Here is a 21719-nt window from a genome sequence, read left to right on the forward strand (position 1 = left end):
CCATTTTAGTCAATTTTAAGTGTATGGTTGTGACATTAGTACATTCACATTGTTTTACCACCATCACCAGCATCCATCTTGGAATTCTTCCATTTTCCCCTACTGAAATTCTATATCCATTAAATAGTTGCAGTAATATTTTGCTCACAGTACATGCCAACCTCAGCACTAGAACCTTATAGGTAGACGTAGTCCTGATAGATATAGATGAAAGAGATGCAGGTGAAGGACATTAAATGGCTAGAAAAAGCGTTTTTAAAGAGTGACTCTGTTGTGAGGTGGGTGAGGCAGAAAGACTGTGATAGGGAAAGACTGAGCAGAGAAGAGAAATCAAAATCTACTGTTTTCCCAGCATGATAGTAAGTGCTTTGTATATGTCCTTTACTGAAGCTATCATGAGAGCTAAGAATGGGTTCATCAAGAGTTTTGAGTAGGAAAGGTAGAAATCTAGGTGGTGGCAAGACTACAATTATAGAATTTGAAATCTCATATTTATGCTTGATGTTATTTCCTACCGAATGTGATTTATTTATAGGATGTACATAGTTCTGCCATTGTAGAGTGGTTACTTGACATTGATCAAGTGGAATCCAAAGAAGTTCTGTGAAAATAACAACAGTCTTAATTAAAGAAGCAAGCACGCAATTTACCCATTAACTTTGGTTCTGCTTTGAATTTAGATATTATCAAGTACCTGAGATTAGTGAAAAAATAGTTAGATAAAAGTCATGCCAGACTTAGAGAAAAGAGTGGATCATATGGGGGGGAATACCGAAAGAGAAGAAATATCAACTTAAAGTGTGTTTACCGCTGAGCTATTAATTTGAATACATGAAATGAGTGGTATGATCCAGGAAATCCATACAGATATGATCAGACAGGCTATAAATTGGGGCATTGGGATCAATTCCATAATTCATGTAAGGAAAGAGTGATTTTGTTTTCTAGGATTGAATATTTTTAATTGGAAGAGAATTATTAAAATTAGATGACATTTCAGATACAAGGTTTCTTCTCCTAAATCAAATACCTAAAATATACAAAGGATCCCTAGTCACATGACATTAGAAAGCTGTGTAGCTTTCCATGGCCTTCCAAAGTAGAAGACTAATGGAATTGAATTAGAACCCACAATGGGCAGCAGTTTAATCTAAGGTTATGTTATCATCCATCCAGAAACCCTGGTTTGAGAGGTACTGTCTACGTTAACAGTACTGGGACTTCTACTGAACATCTAGTTAAAGAATTAATATAAAACATTAAAATTTTAAAAAAAGAATGGAGATTCAGGAATAATAGGCTTGCTTTGAAGAGCTGTATAAAAATAGTTTGGTACAAAAATATTCAAGCAACAGGATTTACCTGGCATGTATTCAAGAATTTCCAGGCCTCACTTCATAAAGGCTTGCAGACATGCAAAATGGAAATTATGCATCAATTGGTTGGTTTTTAAACTTAAAATGTGTTTTTTTAAGCCAGTGAGGGAACCATTTTAATACCAAATTGTTATTTGATTGTATTAGATTGTTATTAGAAGACTAAAGAGTGAAAAATGGGTTAAGATTCAGATTAATTCCATAGTATGAAAATGAAGACTGCCTTCGAGTTAAACAAAATTGGAAAATCAGTCTGAGAATTTTACTCCCCAGTGAGTAACTGAACATCAGAAGTACTTTAATTATTTTTTCCTACTCGTTGTTTTATCTGGACAAAGTGAAACACTAATTTGCACTTGGTATAATTGCCTTGTTATTTTATTGCCAAAATATGTGTAGTAATAAATAATTATTAAAGCAACTTTGCTGTTGGTACATGAAGTTTCAAATTACATGACAGATGATGTGCCAGGCAGCTTTATATAGAAATGGTAGGGCAGACAACTTTGTCCCCCCCCCCACCTTTTTTTTTTAAACATTGTAGATTAATTTTAATTCAGGAAGCACCGGTTGCATGGTAAAATTTTTGTTTTAAATTATTTCTATTAGAAATGATAATCTCTTGAGAATAATACAGGTAGGCTTTAATAAGAAGTAAACTAAGTTCGATATAATGAAAAAACAAGTGGTTATGAATTACCATGTGAATGTTTGGAAGAAATAACCTAAGCTACTAGGAGAAGCGTAAGAGCAGTGTGTCAGTCCGTTGAATCTGCCATGCGCAGGGTATTTTGTGAAAAGCTGTAAGTTGGTCAGCATGAATTTTAAATAGTTTCCAGGACTGATATCTATGACAAATAATCTTTTACTACATTACCTAAACATTCACTTGAAAGTTCCTTTTAATTATTCTATTATAAACTTCAATATTCATAAATGGAATTTGTGTGGGGAGCTAATTAGGTCACTTGTGGATTCTTCAAGATTTTAAAATTATTTTTTATTTTTCAGTTACAGTTGACATTCAGTCTTGATGTGACTTCTTTATATCCTTAGTTATAGGAGTACTGTTCTGCTAGTCTTCAGGTGATTCCCCAGGTCAACTGTACTATAATTTAGTTGTAATTTTGATGCGGTCACGGGAGGAGGCTAGACTAGTGTTTATCAACTCCATCCTCTTGATTAGAAATCTGTCACAGGAAACAGATACAATGAACCAGTGATTATCTCTACTTTTTAGGATGAGAAAGGCAGTAGATGTACCAGAAATCATTTATATTTGAGTTTATACTATCTAAGCCAACATTTATTTCATTGCCTCTTGCTTTTTAAAGAATAAATTGCTTTTATTTGCTGCTAATTTTTTTAAGGGATAATTTATATACAATGAAATTCATCCTCTTTAGAGTACTCTTCTGTGTTTTGACAATTGCATACAGTCATGTAACCACTACCACAACGAAGATAGAGAACAGTCCAATCACCTTTGAAAATTCTGTCATGCCCTTTTGTAATCAGTCTATCTTTCCCTGTATCCCCTGCAGTCTCAGAACGATTTTACATTCCTACAGGCTTGCCTTTTCCAGAATGTCATATGGAATAATATCTATGTAGCCTTTTAGTTTGGCTTCTTTCTAATGCACATGCGAATGTCCTTAGTTTGCTGATCCATTTGCTAATTGAGGGACAATTGGGTGTTTCCAGCTTTTGGTGATTATGAATAAAGCCTCTGTAAACACTCATGTACAGTTATTTATGTGAATGCTAGTATTCATTTTACTTGAGTAAGTACCTAGGAATGTGATGGCTGGCTCATATGAACGTGCGTGTTTAACTTTATAAGAAAGTGCCATGGCTACTATTGGGAAGCTTTGAATTTAGTAAGAATTTTGTGGTAGATGCTGAATATAATTGCAGATTATCCATTTGTAGACAGTGAGAGTCAATAATAGTTACATTTTATTTTAATTATTACTTTCTAGCTGCAAATCATGTCTTGGCTTTCTGATTGTCATTTATAAAGATTCAAAAGTGGATTCCATTATATCTTAATTTATTGTTTAAAAGTGAATTAAATTTCTTCAAGATTGTTATTTCACTAGTGTTACTGACCAAGATTTTTAACCTCTTAAAACTAGTTTTCTGCAAAATGGTAATAAATTGTTATTCCTCAACTTATCTGTATTATTCCTTTTACAGAAGAGTGGTTCTCTTTTGTAATATAGTGATAAATTATTATTACCTTACAGTGAGCATTTAATGAAATGGAAGGTGCTTAATGTAGGTGCACAAAGTAAATGTTCGCTATAAAAAAAGAAAACGTTTTTGTTTGAAAACCAAACCTGAGATTATAATTTAAACAGTGCTATCAAAGCTCAGGAAGCACAGAAGTTGGGGCATTTTTATGACAGGAAAACATTCTGCTTTCTACATTACTGAAACTTGCCAAGGCTAAGTAGTCTTGGAATCAAAGATAAACAGTTTTCCTGCCACACTGAAATTTAAAGACATGGGTAGGGTTTGTGGAGGAAATAAAAGACAATTCAGGTTTCTTCTCTTTCTTTGACTCCTTTTCTCTAATGTCTATTCTTTTTAGATTAGTTGTAAAACCTGTTCATGCCTAATATGCAAATAAATTTATTAAAATTACGAGGTTGATAACCCCACATTCTGATGAGCAGTTACTCCGAGTCCCATTTGAACGTGGACGTAAGACCCCCTCATACCTCCTCCTGAGTGTTGTTCTCCTGCCTTGACTTGAAGCCATTCCTAAGCAGGTGGAGTTGAGCCGGAGCTTTAGGCCATCAGTGAGTCAAGGCTCCAAACAAGCAAGTCTCTGCCCCAGTGGTTCTCCTAGTGTGGTCCTGGAGGTGCAGTCCCAGAGCAGCAGTGTCAGCCTCCCCTGGGACTTTGTGAGAAAAGCAAATTTTGGGACTCCACCCCAGACTGGTTGAATTCAGCTCTGGAGATGGGACCAGGCAATGTGTGTTAAAATGTGTGACCTGGTATACCCTGCAATGTGAGAACCACTGCACCTGCACACACCAAGGGGGTTGGGGGGTTGGAGAGGTTATTTTCCACCATGAGGGTGATGTCCATAGCTGAGTTACTTCATTGTGATGGTATAAATATTGCAGTTGACATTGTCTTGTTTTCTCAGGGCCATGAGAAAAATTTAAAGTACTGATTAACTGATGCAAACATATAAAGATATAATAATGAGGAATAAATACTTTACCAGTGAAACAGTGTTCTGAAATAACATGTAGAACTTGCTTTCCTTAGGAAACGTATGAATAATATTTATTCACTTTGCACTATTCACCAAGATCAATGAACTGCATTAAAATGGAAAGTCATAGTTGGCAAAAGAGCATTTTGAGATCATTCAAAATGACATTTTAACATCTGAAGCCTGTGAATCCTGAATCTGTAACTTCTTTGGTCCAGCGCATGGATTCAGTTAAAGTAGAAACAGACTGTTTTCATGCTGGCTTTTTTAGAGCATTACTAATGGTTAAGGAATTAGTCAATTTATAAACCATCCTATTCCCAAATGTGTTTCTAGTGCATTTCAAGCTTCCATGTGCCTCCATTGTTGTTTATTTTACTGTAATAGAAGTCTCCCCATCCTCACATACTTGGTCTTCTAAAAAACACTGCCCCGGCCCTTCCTCTGGGGAGGTGTGGCATATTATGCATGAGGTTGTCTATGAGCAAGGAGGTCTAAGAATGCCCTGAAGTAGAAAGTGTTCCGATCTGAGCTGCTGGCTGATGAGTGTGAGCTCCAATCTATCAGAGGCTTGAAGGTCAGGAGTGAGATTTTTATCACATGAACTTTAAAAGAGTAAAGCCAAATATTTTCTTATCAAACCCGGGTAGGCTCATCATCAGTATATGTGAAATCATGTCCACTGATCAAGGTAAGTGGTTTCATTTTCTAGTGTATCTTTCTCGTGGTTTTTGTGTTTTTATTTTCAATGTGTGTGGGTCAGTTTATAACAGCGTGCTGAGGGAAACTGAAGTAGAAGAGTATGGTTTTGTTTTAAAGTTAATAAGGTTCACGTTATTTTTTCAACTTGAACATTAAAAATATGTACTGTATTCATGGGGGTTGGCTCTTCCAGAGGCTTCTTCTGGGCTTGCAAAATACAAATTTGTTTAATAGTTTTGTTTTCTCTGACTCATTTGGTAACATTTAAACAAGTTTGAAAATTCAGTCACCGAAGGGAGGGATGTGGAGAAAAAAGCAAAAGTTTGTTTTCCCCCGGCTTCTGTTACTGGTGATGAACAAAGCTAAGAAATGTTTACCAGTAATCGTTTTCTAGTGCTACTGCACGGAAAGCTGTTCTGTTCAAACAGACAAAAAAAAAAGTCTCCATCATCCCAATCTTCTTGTTTTAGCAAAGTTCAGGGGAGAGCCTGTGACTCCTTTTTCCATATAAGATAACATTGTAGAAACAAGCATGGATTTGTTATTTAAAATTGTTAGTGGTAGTAAGCCACTGCTTTTTCCTCCAATATTCTACAGTCTATCAATGAGAAATTGATTGTTTGAAGGAGGAATGAACTGTGACACTGTGGTATAAATATAATCATGTGACAGGAAATTTCTGCTAAAAATATTTTTAAAAGCTGAAATGGGTTTATTTTGTGGAGCAGCAATTTTCCCTTTGTTACTGCACGAATACTAAACCTTCCTGAAGAATGTCTGCACTGCTAAACAAGATGAACGGTACCTTAGAACAGGCAGAGTTACCCATCTCTTCCTTGTGGTGTCACTCCTTCCTTCTTTTGGCTCTAGAGGGGCTTGCACTTTGTGGGATCTCAAGGGGGCATCGGTTCCAGTACTGCAGCACGAGGCTCCCTCTGCAGCTGCATAGCCTGGCTGGCTCTATTCCCAGGCTCTAGCGGTGGCTAGAGATTGAGTAGCCGGCCCTGGCTTCCTCCATCATCCAGGCAGAAGCCTCGATTCCTTTGCAGGGGTTCCACTATTGTTGCATAAAGTTCAAGGGTTGTATGATCTCTACATGGTTTGCCTTTGCATTCTAAATATGACAATTTTTAAAGTGGCAAAAAAGTATTTTCTTCCTCCACCGGTAAAGTTCTCCCAGAAACAGCTTCTGCCCCTTCTCAGTCCATCTTCAAACAGGTTGGAGTGATTGAAGAGAATTAGTATTCCCTCCTAAAAGGCAGCTCTCAAGTGGAGGGAGAACTGCTCCTCGAATTTTCTGTGATAATGGACAAACGCCCTGTATTGAGTGTTCATTACAATGATGTGGACTTTCAAAGTTCCTTTTAAGGTTTTCAAACTAAAAAGACCTTAATAATGATAGCACTTCCTGTCCACACTACTGGGTTATTTTATTGCCCAAGTTGCTTCAGAAGAAATTTTAAATATGCACATTTAGTGTACATGTTATTTGGAAAGTTTTTTACCTTTTTTTAAAACTTGAAGAAACTTTCCTTTTTTAAAAACCTGTGCTTGCAGGGAAATGCACAGGAAAACTCATCAGTGAAAAAGAGTGTGACGAATGCCTCAGTATTGTTCAGTCTTTGCAGGGATGATAAGATGGTTTATGATATTCATCCAAACCATGTGTAACTTAAATTGCAATCCAAGATTAAGATTTAAATTTGACCACCTCTCCCTAGACAATGAAAAACATTCATTCCAAAAATAAAATGGCTTTTTCTTAGGGGCTTGAGGACCTTTCCATCCCTGCCCCCTGTCTGATCTACCCTCTGATGAGTTAAGAGCACCTTAACTCTCTGTGCTCTTTCTTTATAAAATGGGAAGCTATTTGTATAGGTCTGAAATAATATTTTTAAAGAGGTCTTCACCCAATATAATTGTTCTCTGACTGATCCCCTACCACAGTACTTGTTAAGCCCTGCTTGGATCAGATTCTTCTAAGGTATTTTTCCTTTGCTAATTGACCCAGGATCTGTCATCAGTTGGCCATATATTGAAGCAGGCAGAAGCAAAACACCTTTCATAAGAAAAATGGTGTTAGCTGTGGAAGTTGGTCATTTTACAGGGTGATTATTAAAACCTGGCCTGGGGAAAACCACTCTTTACCCCTCTTAGAGAATAAATACAGACAAGATTTGTTTTTAATTTTCAACAAAAAAAATAACAGTAAGTCATTGTGGGCTCAGTCTTCTCCATGTCATTATATAACAATTGTTATTTCTTATGCTCAGGCCAAACCCCTTAGTCTTCCTTGAATTTTCTTTCTTTCTTTTCTTTTCTCTTTCTTTCTTTCTTTCTTTCTTTCTTTCTTTCTTTCTTTCTTTCTTTCTTTCTTTCTTTCTTTCTTTCTTTCTTTCTTTCTTTCTTTCTTTCTCTCTCTCTCTCTCTCTCTCTCTCTCTCTCTCTCTCTCTCTCTCTCTTCCTTCCTCCCTCCCTCCCTCCCTCCCTCCCTCCCTCCTTTTATTGGGGAATATTGGGGAACAGTGTGTTTCTCCAGAGCCCATCAGCTCCAAGTTGTTGTCCTTCAATCTAGTTGTGGAGGGCACAACTCAGCTACAAGTCCAGTCACCATTTTTCATCTTAGTTGCAGGGGGCGCAGCCCATCATCCCATGCAGGAATTGAACTGGCAACATTGTTGTTAAAAGCTCGCATTCTAACCAACTGAGCCATCCTGCCGCCTCTCCAACAGCTCAGCGGCAGCTCATTGTCTTCCATCTAGTTGTGGAGGGCCCAGCTCACTGGCCCCTGTGAGAATCGAACTGGGAATCCTGTTGTTCAGAGCTCACACTCTAACCAACTGAGCCATCTTTTTTCTTACACATAGCCAATCTGCCAACAATACCTGCTGTAAGAGACATCAACCTGACCATACCTTAATGTCTCCACTATGACTATCCTGGTTCAAGTTGCATTCAACTTTTCCTTAGATTATTTTAGTAGCTTCCTATCTACCCTTGATCTCCTGAATTCTGTTCTCTACCCAGCAGCGTGAGTGCTTCTTTAAAAATGGTAAACAGGTCACTGTCACTCCCCTGCTTACAATCCTTCAGTGGATTCCATCTCTCTCAGAGGCCAAGCCTCTGCCTCTCTCTCAATGATGTGCAAGGCCCTACCTGTTCTGCCTGCCTTGTTAACTCTCTGACCTCAATGCCAAATATGCTCCAGGCTCATTCTCATCTATCCGTGTTGTTTCCTTATTTCCCTTTGAACACATCAACCGTGCTCCTGTTAGGATTTTGGAGTTTTGTCCTTTGTTTGGATGCTAATCCTGCAAATATGTCTGTGCCTCACTCCCTTCATGTTTCTACTCAACTGTTACCTGTTTAGGGACACCTCCCTTGAACTCCTTATGAATAATAGCAGCCCCTCACCCAACAGCACTCTCTCCATCTCCTTTACTCAGCTTTATTTTCCTCATAACACTTTATAACATCTAGCATGTTATGTAAATGCTTTTCTGATATTGTTGCATGCCTCATTGCTGTATCCCTAGGGTCTAGAAAAGTAACTGACACATGTATTGGATACCTCATTGATATTTATTGAATGAATGAATATACTTCTCATTTTCTGTTTGCAAATTTAAGGCTAAATGAGCAGGACTATAAGAGCTGTTAATAAATTATAAATATTTATAGTGTTCTCCATTTCTTCCCCTCAATTATCTTTTAAAAAGTAAATATGCTTACTAGTTTCTGACCTCCCTTGCTGAGCAGAGTCTCAGTAATGAGTTTCTTCCCATTGGTCTAAGAAGCCAAGTTGATCACAATTAAAAAGTACTGAGACTAAGGAGGATGGGTAATTAGACTTAAGTGTATGGATGGGCTCAATAAACGGTTTAGGATTACAAATTACGGGCTCTATTGGGAGAGAAGAAAACAGATGGAGAAGTTGTGGAGTGTAAGACCAAGCAATTTGGAAAACAGTTGGTCTGCATGAAGAAAATTGTGTCAAGATGAAGAAAAATTATTTAAGATGTTTTGCTATACTAAGAGTGTACTCCCGCCACCGTTTTTTCTTTTTTGTTTTTTCCCCTCCTGCAGTTAAGGCATTTGACTCTGAAACTCTTCCCTAGAGACAGAAAAAGAAAGAAAATAAATGTTTCCTTTTAGTAGTTCTTGTAAAGCTTAATTTGAAGGGGTAGAAAACCAGTACATGAATTAATGTGTGAGAATTATTTATATACCGTGTTTCTCCGAAAATAAGACCTAGCTGGACAATCAGCTCTAATGCATCTTTTGAAGCAAAAATTAATATAAGACCTGGTATATTATATTATATTACATCCAGTCTCATATTATTTTATATAAGACCAGGTATTATATTATATTATATAATATAAGACCGGGTATTATATTATAGTAAAGTAAGACCCTGTCTTATATCAATTTTTGCTCCAAAAGACACATTAGAGCTGATTGTCCCGCTAGGTCTTATTTTCAGGGAAACATGGAATTTATACTTCATGCAATTTCTTTCTAAATTCATCTGGATAATTGGAAATCGACCTGCATTTACAATTCTATAACTAAGAGTCAAATTTTGTGAACTATTTTTTGCTATGTGATAACGTACTCAATCTGAATATTGATGATGACGCATTATTAGATCACACAACTTCTTAGAAATATGAAATCTACTTTGAGTATATAGTAAAAAGAAATATACAAAGCTTAGAAATGATTTGTTTTGTAATTTTTGTAAATATATACCCCTTAACAACCTGAACTGTTGGAATTGCCAATTTATATGGGATATCATCAGTTCCTTTCTTTTAACGTTGCCCGATAAAAATTTTTCCTTGATTGACTTCCATCAGAGTTGTTAATTTAGAGAGTACATTAGCAAAGTAGTGAATAAGACTATTGAGCAAAGAAGATACTTTGTATACCTCTCTAGTCCAAAATAGATTAATTTATTAGACACAGGGCAATGGTAAGAAGACATGCTAAGTGACAGGAAATATAACTGTATCTACTAGACTCAATCTTAAAAACTTCAATACTCCTTCCTTCAAGAAAGTTTGTCTATTTCCAGCATAGGCATATAAAAGCAGTGACTGCGCATGACAAATGTCATAGTAGAAGTACAAAGAATGTGTTTGGAGAATAGAAAGGGAGAAGCAGCAACTGACTATTTGATTTAAGGAAATGACCTCAAACAAAGGTGATATTGGAACTCTATTAAAGTGTCTAAAGAAAGACTATCAAGCTAAGGGAACCAACACAGGCAAAAACATACAGAAAACTGGAATTTAGCTAGAGCATGAGGGGTGCATGGCTGGGAGTAGATATATATGAAGATAGGTTGATATCTGATGGTGAAGGATCCTTTATTCAAATTAGAGGTTGTTTCCCCGATGATCTTGCAGTCTCTTTGAAAGATTTTAAGCAAGGGAGTAACAAGGTTGGCATCATCATTGAACGAATGAAATAGTTAAACTTTTTCTTTGTAGGAGCAATCATATTAGACCTAACCAGACATGCCTTATGTAATCTAGTTTTAAAATTCAGAATTCGAAACATGGTTATGTTGATGAATTGGCTTATTTTTCTTCCTAACTTCCTTCCCCGGTCAGCCAGAAAAAAAATATAGGAAATAATAGTTAAGTTAGATGCAGTATTTGTTTTTTAAGTTTTGTATGACCGAAACAATCCCCTACACTGTTAGAAGCTGAACACACAATGCTATTGTGCCTCTGGTTTAGAATCTAGCCAGGGAAAAAATATGAGGCCTGCTGGTCTGATTACACAGCAGGGAGTAAGGAAAGCAAATGTCTAACTTTGTAAGCTGTTAAATATCAAAATTTTTAGGAAAATGGGGTTTATATTAATGTTTATCTTAAAGGAGAAAGTTTATTTTTATCAAAATAAAAAAGAGTGTTGGGACAGAGTAGAGGCTGTCACCAAGTCCTTTTTTTGTCAGATGTGTCTTTAGAAATTGCCCCCAGTCAAATAGAAGCATTCGGAGGTCTATATCTACCTACCTGTGATATGTCCCTAAGCAATGACACTGTAGCAGTCAAAATTTCTCTATAAGGAAGTTCAATAACTTTCTCATGGTCACAAAGCAAGTCATGAAATAATTTTGACCTTTCAACCTTCAGTTTTACTAATCCACCCTGTTTTCCCCTGGGGGAAAAATGCACTTGCCAGATAAGCATAGCCTTGCTTCTCCCAGCAGGTCTGGCTGATCCCGGCCATGGATGACAGTGGCATGGTTAAAATAATTAGCTTTCGGGATGCCGGAGTTGCTGGCCCTAAGGAGCTTTTCCTACTTGGTAGAGTTCATTTTCTCCATCTTTGCCATGAAGCTAAATTTAAGTTTGAAACCTGAATGAATGTGTCAATAACTGCAAAACAAAGTGTTGGAGGACAGTGGGCTGAGAAGTGGACGTCGGCCAGTAATTTTAAGTAAGCAATATGAAGTAGGTACCTACTAGAAACACAGAAATCAGTTTACAGAGCATGTGAGACTGGAATGTTTTAGCTGCTGGGAATCAGGTTTAGATAAATCAAGTTCAGAAAAATAAAACAGAAAAGCAGTTACAAAATTCATGAAAATCAGCAAGGGCAGGGGACTTACTTAGGAAAAGCATGTGTTCCTTTTTGTGAAGGGAAACAGTAGCCTGTTCTTGGTTGCTTGTGATTAAGATAATTAAAAACAATTATGTTTGGTTTTAGCAACATCCTTGTCCAACCTTATGAAACATTGGCCAGTTTGATTTTCTTCTCTCTGGATTTGCAGATAAATTTATTGTGAATAAATGGAAAATAGTTTGGCAGTGGGTAGAGGGAAGAGAAAAAGCCAAGATTCTGTTCATTTATAAACCAGACATCTTGAGTAAATGAGTTGGCTATAGCTCTTAGGAAAAAAAAACACCAAAAAAGCAATCTTTTGCCCTTCAAGTTCTTTTCTTACATCTGTTTTTATTTCGTTCAGAGTTTATGAAGTCGATAAAATTTTTTGATTTTATTGTTTCAGAAGCCTCTCCTTTCATAGCAGTGCTTTCCATAGTCTCCATCAATCAGAAATAATCTGCCTCTTTTGAATTTTCAAGGTTACTGGTTGGTACCTTTTCACAAACTAGGAATGTCCTTATAACTAGTCTTTATTAGGGGAATAAGTTGGCATGTATTCCGGCTATGGAGAAGAAATGCACTTCAGTTTTTAAAGGTCTGTGGCAGGTTATAATTGCTGGGTTTGGTAGAATTCTTGAAGTGAATAGAGATTTAATTTGCTCTGAGGGTACTTACTATTGTCCTAATTTCCTAAAGCAGATTCTAAGACTTTACGTAAAAACTCAAAGTATTTCTTAAACTTGTTTTTGTGACTAGGGTGTTATTAATGATATAGAGAGCATGTATAGTTTCTCAAAACAATATTTCAATTAATTTGGATTTAAGATCGCTATCGTGCTTGTATGGGGCGAATGGTTCTTTGAAAAAAAAAGGAGCAAATACTGATGAGTCCTCACAGCCCTAGAAATACTGAAAATACAGCTCCAGATCATAAACCCATTTCCAGTGCAAAACGCCAGTGGGCCTGACAACAGGGCCAGCAGCAGTTTAGGGGAAAGAGCATCGACCTTGGAATCAAAGCCCTGATGTGACTCTTGGGTTTGCCCCTATTTACCAACCTTACTTTCTTCAACTATCATATGCAGATATCTGTCCTACATATCTTTCATGGATGCTGAAGATGAAATGTGGTGTGAGCTATGTGAAAGTGCCTCATGAGGTCTTTTCTGACCTCTCCTTGAAGAGGTGTGGGTTCAGCCGAGCAGAATTGACAGCCATGTAGCCCAGAGAACTATGTGTACTCGACTAGATTAGGATTAGACTAAATAACATGGAGCGAACCGAAGGGAGTATGGCCATTGGTTTCCAGAGAGAACGTCTAAGAGTGGGTAATGCTCTTCATCAGCCCAGTAGAGCAAAGAGATGAGAAATCTGAGGAGCTGAGGAGCAAATGAAAAGGAGGTTCATAGTTGTGAAGAGGCAAAGAAGTCTGGAACCTTGCCTTAATCTGTTTAGTTACCCAAAATCCAGATTCGCGTTCTTATCTCATGTTTCATAAATTGGACTGTGTGTGTGTGTGTGTGTGTGTGTGTGTGTGTGTGTGTGTGTGTGTGTGTTGGGTATTTTGAAGCTCCTGGCTACGCAGTATTGGCTGAAATAGAAGCACAGGAGGTCAGAGCCAAAGAGCTGTACTATAACAGAGATAAAATCACTTGGGTTACCTGCTGAGCAAAAGCCAAAGGGTTATGAGCTGGAGTCTCTGTCCAGACGTACTTACAAACTATACGTAGATGTGACATCACATATCAGCCACGTCAGTTAACTCATCTCATTTACTCATATTTCTTATAAACATTAAAATGCCGGCCGGCCTTTATCTCATAGATATTTTGAGAGGAGCGAATACTTACACACTTGCCACAGAATAAACAATATTGTTACCATTATTACTAAAGTAGTAAAAACAGTAGTAGTATTTGCAAGCAAATTTGTTGTAAATGGTGTAAGTTTTACAACACTGTGAAATACCAAATTACGATTGTTAATATTTTTGTGACATTCAAGATGAATATTTTTGGGTGTATGTAACCGAAGGACATGTCCCTTACCATCAGTGTATGCCTGCCTGAAGCTATGCATTGCTATGCATTTCTACAGACTCTTCTTGTTGTCTATAGAGAACAAATCAGTTGAGAAAAGGACATTTTGCAAACTACTTTTTCCCAGGGATCATAGCCTATTCTAATGCCCTGTTGGTATATGGTTTATAAGTCTTCAGAAAGAAGTCTAGCTTGCAATTGAATGAAGTATTTTGCCTGATCTTGAGGTTTGAACTCACAGGGAGGGCACAGAGCAAAGGAACAGTTATGTCAGTTTGTGACTCCACAGAATGAAAGTCCCGTGTTGTGCTGTCACATTCAGAGTGTGTTTAGTTTCATAAAACGATATTTCAATTCATTTAAATTTAAGATCACCATGCTTACCATGTGGTGAGTGGAGTCTTTGGCAAAATGGAGCAAATACACACATTCTTACAGCACTTGTCTCAATGAAATAAAACTGCCCTCATTGTTCTACATATGACTGCTCGCTGCATTGTCAATTATCTGTAACACCTTATGTCCTGTTTTATAACCACTTTAAGAGAAAATCCCCTGGGAGATTTTTCTGTGTTACTAGATTGTATGCCTCCAAGTCTACTAGGCTGCGGATTTGCAGCTGAGAGGAAGAAGGAGGTACTGTAGAAAGAATGGAGAGAAAGTGGACTGGGAGAATTACAGAATGTGATTTCACCTGAGTTTTTAAGCCAAGGGGCTACTCCACGTTTAGACTTCCCAGAGTAGAACTCAGGCATCCGGGCCGGGCCCTGGTGCTGCTTTTGTGGTCAGGACATTGTGGGATTGTGACGCCTCGAAGCGGGGGACAGCAGGGTCACATTCAAAATCCAAGGGCAGGTTAGAGTTTCGGTTCATAACTTGAGAGCCGGGGTCATGAGGGCAGCCAAGATGATTATCGGGAAGTCAGGAGCAGGTACCAGTAATAGAGATGGGACTTTGTGGGAAATAGCCAAGGCAAAAGCTGACAGGACGTGGGGAAGGAGTCCCTGGGGGTGGCTGTTCCCAAAATGTGTTCCAAGACACACTAGCTCCATGGGATGTTGACATAATATATAATAGAAAGGTTTCCTAGACACACACTGGGTTCGAAATTAACGTTTTCCTACGATAGGGCTTTTCACAGTGTCGAATACACCCACGGGCATCTTGAGTGTACTCGTATAAGATAAAACTGTAAATTTGGTAGGTCACAAATATTTCATATAGAATCATGGTCGTCTGTGGTGGGGGTGGGGGTGGGAGGAGTGGATGGGAGAGAGAAGGAATCCTATTGCTAGCGTAGTGTTTCACAGAACACACATTGGCACAAGTTGCCCCAGGTCATGTGGGGTGTGCCGTGAAGATGGTGACTTTTTACCTGGGCTCTTGTGTCCTCCTAAAGGAACTGGCAAACACCCAGAAATTGTTCTCTTAGTAAGTGCTTCTTTTCTCCCTCCAGCCTAATCACTTAACTGATATTTGTTATGCTATTAATAAAATTAAGGATGTCAGTTTTTATAGGAAGAAGGAAAAATGTTTTAACCCATAATTACTGAGACCAGAAACAAACAAAATGGACCAGATCCTCTGTACAAATGGTCCTGCCTTGGGCAAATAGGCTTTTCCCCACCCTCCCTTAAAAGGCAATGAAATGATATTTTAAAGAAAGTCTCAAAGGGAATATATCTGAAAACTTCAACAATGGAATTGAAAAATGAGGTAGTGTTAATTCTTTTGCCGCGATTGTCTGATATGTCCAAATGAATATATCCGAAATTTTTATACATAAAAATAATGTCATTTATATACAAAGCAGCTCAAATTGTTATTAAGAGCATAAAATGGTCAAAATATCAACTTTTTGTTTTGGGGGGATTTCTGACACTTTTTGGGGGGAAAGGCTTTAAACCAATTAATGCAGCAAAAGAGTTAAGGATGACTAAACCTAATGACTATCTAATGACTATCAGAGCAGACTGTTCATTCTGAACAGTTTCACAGGCTTCTAAAACTTATGACACACAAAACTGTGTTTTTCTTGCATTCTTATTTAATCGAAATGCAGTTTCCATGTCACGTCAGCCAGGAGGCTAAGTAAGAGTCGTCCTTTATTCCTCTCTATCCCTCCTTCAGTCAGCCCCCCATCGATTTTCTCTTTAATGTGTCCCACAGCCATGCCCCCTCTTCACCCTCAGCCATTGCCACAGTGCAGGGTCTTAGCCTGTGCATGGACAGGTGCCATGGCTTCCTAACCACAGTTAGCAAGGGGGTGGGTGGGTGGGGAGGCAGCTATTCCAGATAACTATGGAACTGTACATCTCTTTCCCTCTTTACACCATGGATTACACAAAGATAAGGATTATGTCTTATTTTGTCCTCTTGTGCCCAGTAATTAACAGAGTACCTAGCATTTTTCATTATGGAGTTAACACTGAATACTTTGAAGTAGGACCAAAAAGGAAAAACAAAGAAAAGGGAAAAAGTAGACGCCTGATAGGTTTTATTATTGTCTTTGCAGTTCATCATTAGATATCCTTGGTGCTTACAGAACAGTTTATACTTTGGGGGCATAACTGTGAGAGCTATTAAAATTAAATACTTGAGTTTCTTTAAGTGGTCATAAGCATATTTAAATGTGCTTTTCTGAAAGTGATTCATTGTCAAAACCAGCAATTGTGATGAGTGTCAAATGGAGAAATGTCAAATGGAAGAAAAAAAATAAAATAAGTTTGTGGAATCCAGGACACACATTTACAATCACGGTAAAGAGTGAACAATATGATTAAATCATTTAGGATTAAAATTATCTTCAGCAAATTCTCCAATGTCAGACATAATTTTATCATTACTAATACTGTTATCATCATTAGTGAATAAAAGAGTCATGGTTGATATGCCAGACCATAAACTTGTAAATAATTTATTATTGAATTAATTTGCAAAGGAGTCATTATTTGGCCAAAATTTATCCAGAATAGTCTATTGGGAATCCCCGAAAGTGGAGGAATTGGGCACTGAAGCACATGGCAGGTGCTGCGAAATAAGCCAGCAGAAACAAGTACGAGGTGGAGGTGAATCAAAATGTAGGCCGTGGTCAGAGTAAATATAAGCAGACAGGAAGGAAGGAAGTAAAGGCCTGGAGGCTCGAAGGAGAGACACTGCCCTGCTATTGTGAAATATTGAGTGTCATGTAAGTAATAATAATAGCAAATAGTTATACAGCACTTGCCATGTGCCAGCTACTGTTCAAGTACCTTCACTGGCATTAATCAAATGATAATCCTCACAGCCTTATAAGGGGGTGCTATGATGTATCTTATGATTCTTATTTACAGATGAGGAAATTGAAGTACAGAGAAAGTAAGTCAATCACCTACCTAGCAAATGGAGAAGCCAGGATTTGAACCTAGGCAAATGATATTAATAGTAGTTCTATGACCTGAAGAATATTTGAATTGCCATAAGGGTATATTTAGTGTTTAATAGTATACAATAACTAGTACAATTGGCATAGACAAAGACAGATGGCACGCTTCCGGGGATCCAGGAAAGCTGCATCCGTGTGCATGTCCTGAGCTGCCCTTCGACATAGATGATCAGATCAGGGAAATCTAACATTAGTTATCAGATCCATCTGGACAATAATATACTTAGAGATCATTGTGATATATTCATTAATATCAAAGCTTGAAACTAACGAATCTTAGGTCTGACAAAAAGTATGACGGCTTCAAAACCCAGCAGTTATTTTATTGCATCGATGGGCAGCTTCTCAGGGATATTTCTCATCACCAGCATGGCAGTAATACAGGGTGTTTCAATAAATCTAGGGTATAGGGGCTGGCCAGGTGGCTCAGGTGGTTGGAGTGCTGTGCTCCTAACGCCAAAGTGGCCGGTTCGATTCCCACATGGGCCAGTAAGCTGTGCCCTCTACAGCTAAGATTGTGAACAACAGCTCTCCCTGGAGCTGCGGGCTGCTGTGTGCTGCCGTGAGCGGCCGGCAGCCAGCGTGAGCGGCCGGCAGCCAGCGTGAGCGGCCGGCAGCTGGTGAGAACTGCTGTGAGCTGCCCACCGATGACCGACTGCCTCAGCTGGGGAAAGCGCAAGGCTCATAATACCAACACGGTCCAGGGAGCTGTGTCCTGCACAACTAGACTGAGAAACGGAGGCTGGAACCGGAATGGGAATGGGAGGAAGAGGCAGAAGAAGGGGAAAGGGAAAATAAATGAATAAATCTAGGGTACAGTTTCTTCCTCTTAGTTATGCTTAGCAGTAGAAGGAACCAAGAAATGGGTGTTGTTATAAATTAGAAACAATGTATCAGATAAAGCACAGCAGGCTGCCTATGAACCTCCTCCAACTCAAGATGTTGGCAACTAGAACTGACTTTTGCAAGTAAGCAAAGAGAAACACATGTAATTGATTGTGATTTTTCTCTACTCCCACCTTCCGTTCTAGTCGGCTGCAGATACAGAGTAATTTTTGTACTTTAAATAGTAAGAGCTTTCTGTAATCTTGAACTGACATTCTTAGTTGAATGTAGCCAAAAGGGGAACTTTCATCCAGTATGGTTTAGGGTGGGAGAGCTACCTCTAGCTCCCTTCCCAACATGGGGATTCAGGAGGGAGTTCGTCTCTAACAAACACTGAGCCAAGGCCCAGCAGAACACACTGACAAGCCTGTCTCGGCACCAATCCAGACGTCATCATGGAGTGTGCACTTCCAGTACTTTCTGTGCAGGATTCATGGTGCCTAACAAATGGTCACCCTGAAAATGAGAAGCAGGGATTCGGACCCCTAGAGTCCACGTTTAGATTATGATTATAATATATGCAGTCTCCTACATAAGAGGCGCTACGGCCGTGGACCTCATCTGTGAGCGCCTACTCAAAGCTGGAATTTGGACAAGCTAAGTGAAAGGTGTTTCAGTTCATCTAACAGAATTCTGTTACTGGACCACAAACAATAGCATTCTTTGGAAACTTTATTGTTATCTTCTTTATCTCTTCTGGGTAGCAAAAAAAAATAATCATTCAGTAAATAATTATGGAGAATATTTCAGCAAAATAAAATAAATATTTCTGGTTTGAAAACAAATTGTTTTTAGAGGCTGCACATTTCTTTTCTCTCATTGCATGCATACATTGTTGCATTTGCTTAAAATGCTATGATAACAGTTGCCTTTTTATACATTTTTATTGTTGCCATTCAGCTGTGGGACCTTTAGAAATATGGAATAATCTATAGTTACCTACCTTCAAGGCTTATTTTGAGTTCACATTGCTTTTGAACTTTAAAGGCCTCCAGCAATATGCGTTTCCTGACAGTATAACATTTTATAATTTTAGGGCAGCAGCAGAGGATGAGTCAGAAACATTGGCAGCCCATAGTGCATTTTAGTGAGTGACTCTCGTAAATGTAAACAAAATCACAGATCGTACTAAGTGGAAACATTTCAGTCAGTTGCTGGGATTTTGGCTGCTGCTGTTTTTATTAAGACAAACATCTGGAATTCACAATTCCAGATGTTTAAAAATCTGAGTTGTAAGGAAGATCACATGGGTACAAGTGTTTTTCTAGATATTTAGAATTTGTGTAGAAATAACCTCGAATGTTTTGAAATTTAGATAAGGATGGAAAGGTTGGAAATTTTGTGTAGAATGGGCTCTAAAACAGCTACATATTTAGTTATTGTTGGAATTTAGAAAACGTATCTCATGAAATAGCAACTAAAGATGTAAGCACATGAAGAGGAACTTGCCTAAGGTCTGTAGAACTCATGTGTTCAACATTTATTGAGAATGTACTATGTGACAGGTGATACACCTGGGGTATCCCAGGGGTACCCTCTGGGGTACACCAGAAAACAAAGATCATTGCCTTCCCAGAGCTTATATTCCCAGAGAAGACACACAATAAACAACAAACAAAATAAATAATGTTTCTTAGAAGGTGATAAGTGCTTTGGAAAAAATAAACTGTAAAACATGGTAAGAGGAGCACTTATGGTAGGTAAAGTTGTCAGGGTAGCTCCTATTGACAACAGCTATCCCAGAGGCCCTGAGGTGTGCTTTGCCTATTGCAGGAACAGCAAGGAAACCAGAATGATTGAGTGAAGTGAGCAAGGGGACCATCCTAGCACTGAGGTCAGTGGAAAGGGGACAAAGGCCAGATCACGTAGAGCCTGTCAGCCACTGTTAAGAGCTGAATTTTTACTCTTGAGTGAAATATGGAGCCATTAGAGAATTTTAAGCCCAGGGTGACATGATCAGATTTGGGCTATAAAAGGGATCGATCTGGTCCTGGTTGAAAATATGAACTGTACTAAGGACAAGGGTTAGAGCAGGGAGACTGGGTAGAGGGTCTTGCTGCAATCCAGTTAAAAATTATGGTACTTGAGGCCAGAATAGTAGCAGTGAAGGTGGTGGTGGTAGACGGCAGGCACCAGAATTTCTTGATGAAGAGGATGTGGAGTGTGAGAGAAAACGAGAGCACTTGAGGATGCTTCCTCGTAGATGGAAGTTTCCATTCACTGAGATGGAGAAGACGGTAAAGGCAGTTGGTTTTGGATGAGAGTTGGGAGATGAGGGAGTCATATTTAGGTATGTTGAGTGTGAGATAGCTCTGACATACTGGTGGAGATGCTAAGTAGGCGATTGAATGTATGTATTAATATTTCTTGATTTCTTCATTAAGCGAGAGATATGCTAGTTTTAATATAAAATTTTAAAAATTATGTTAAAAGTGCACAGCAAAATTAACCATCTTAACCATTTTAAGTGCACAATTCATTGGCATTAAGTACATTCACACTGTTGTGCTGCCATGACCACCATCCATCCACAGAACATTTTTCATCTTGCAAAGCAAGATGCATCTGTATCCATTAAACAATAACTTTGCATTCTCAAACACCTCCAGTTCCTGGCAACCACCATTCTACGTTCTGTCTCTGATTTTGACTACTCTGTGTACCTCATGTAAATGGAATTATATAGTATTTTTGTTTCAATTGGCTTGTGTTGTTTAGCACGATCGCCTGGAGGTCAATCACGTTGTAGCATGCTTTAGAATTTCCTTCCTTTCTAAGGTTGACTAATATTCCATTGCATGTGTATGCCCATTTTGAGGGACATTCTACAAAATGCCTGATCTTCAAAAACGCCAGGGTCATGCATGACAAGCAACGACTGATTAACTCATAGATTGGCGTACACTAAGGGAGACAATGAAAACTAAATGCAACATGGTATCTTGGATTGGATCCTGTGACAGAAAAGGGGTGTTTATGGAAAAATTGGTAAAATCTGAATGAAATCTGTGATTTAGTATTGCATCAAAATTAAGTTCTTAGTTTTGATAAATATGCCATGGTTTTGTAAGATGCTAAAGTTAGGAACCTGAGTGCAACTCTTCTGTAAATCTAAAATTATTTCAAAATGAAGTTATTTTGTGTTTTTAAGGTATCTCTTCACTTCTGGACAATGTACTACTGAAAGATTGTCTCCCCTAGAAAACTATTTCTGTCCTCTTAAATTTAAGAGATCCTCTTGTTCTGAGGAGTGGAGTCCATTGAGATATTCTGGGCTAGAGACTTGGTGCAGTTGGGAGACGTGTTATGGATGGGTGAGGCAGTGTACACACAGCCAGAGCAAGGCCATGAAGATGTGATTTGAGGTCCTGGATACCATGGAATGAGATCAGACCTGAAGAATCCGAGAACTGATTGAACCTTGCTTTCGAATAGAT

The 21719-nt window shown here is 38.3% G+C and overlaps 2 protein-coding genes across 3 annotated transcripts in view; both read left to right on the forward strand.

Moving 5' to 3' along the window:
• The window catches only part of BICD1 (BICD cargo adaptor 1), a 310361-nt gene that overhangs the window by 285139 nt on the left and 3503 nt on the right, over positions 1-21719 (forward strand). The gene's annotated exons all lie outside the window — the stretch shown is intronic.
• The window catches only part of FGD4 (FYVE, RhoGEF and PH domain containing 4), a 181771-nt gene that overhangs the window by 99800 nt on the left and 60252 nt on the right, over positions 1-21719 (forward strand). The gene's annotated exons all lie outside the window — the stretch shown is intronic.

The sequence above is a fragment of the Rhinolophus hipposideros genome (genome assembly GCF_964194185.1).
Source record: "Rhinolophus hipposideros genome assembly, chromosome: 9".
Classification (NCBI taxonomy): Eukaryota; Metazoa; Chordata; class Mammalia; order Chiroptera; family Rhinolophidae; genus Rhinolophus; species Rhinolophus hipposideros.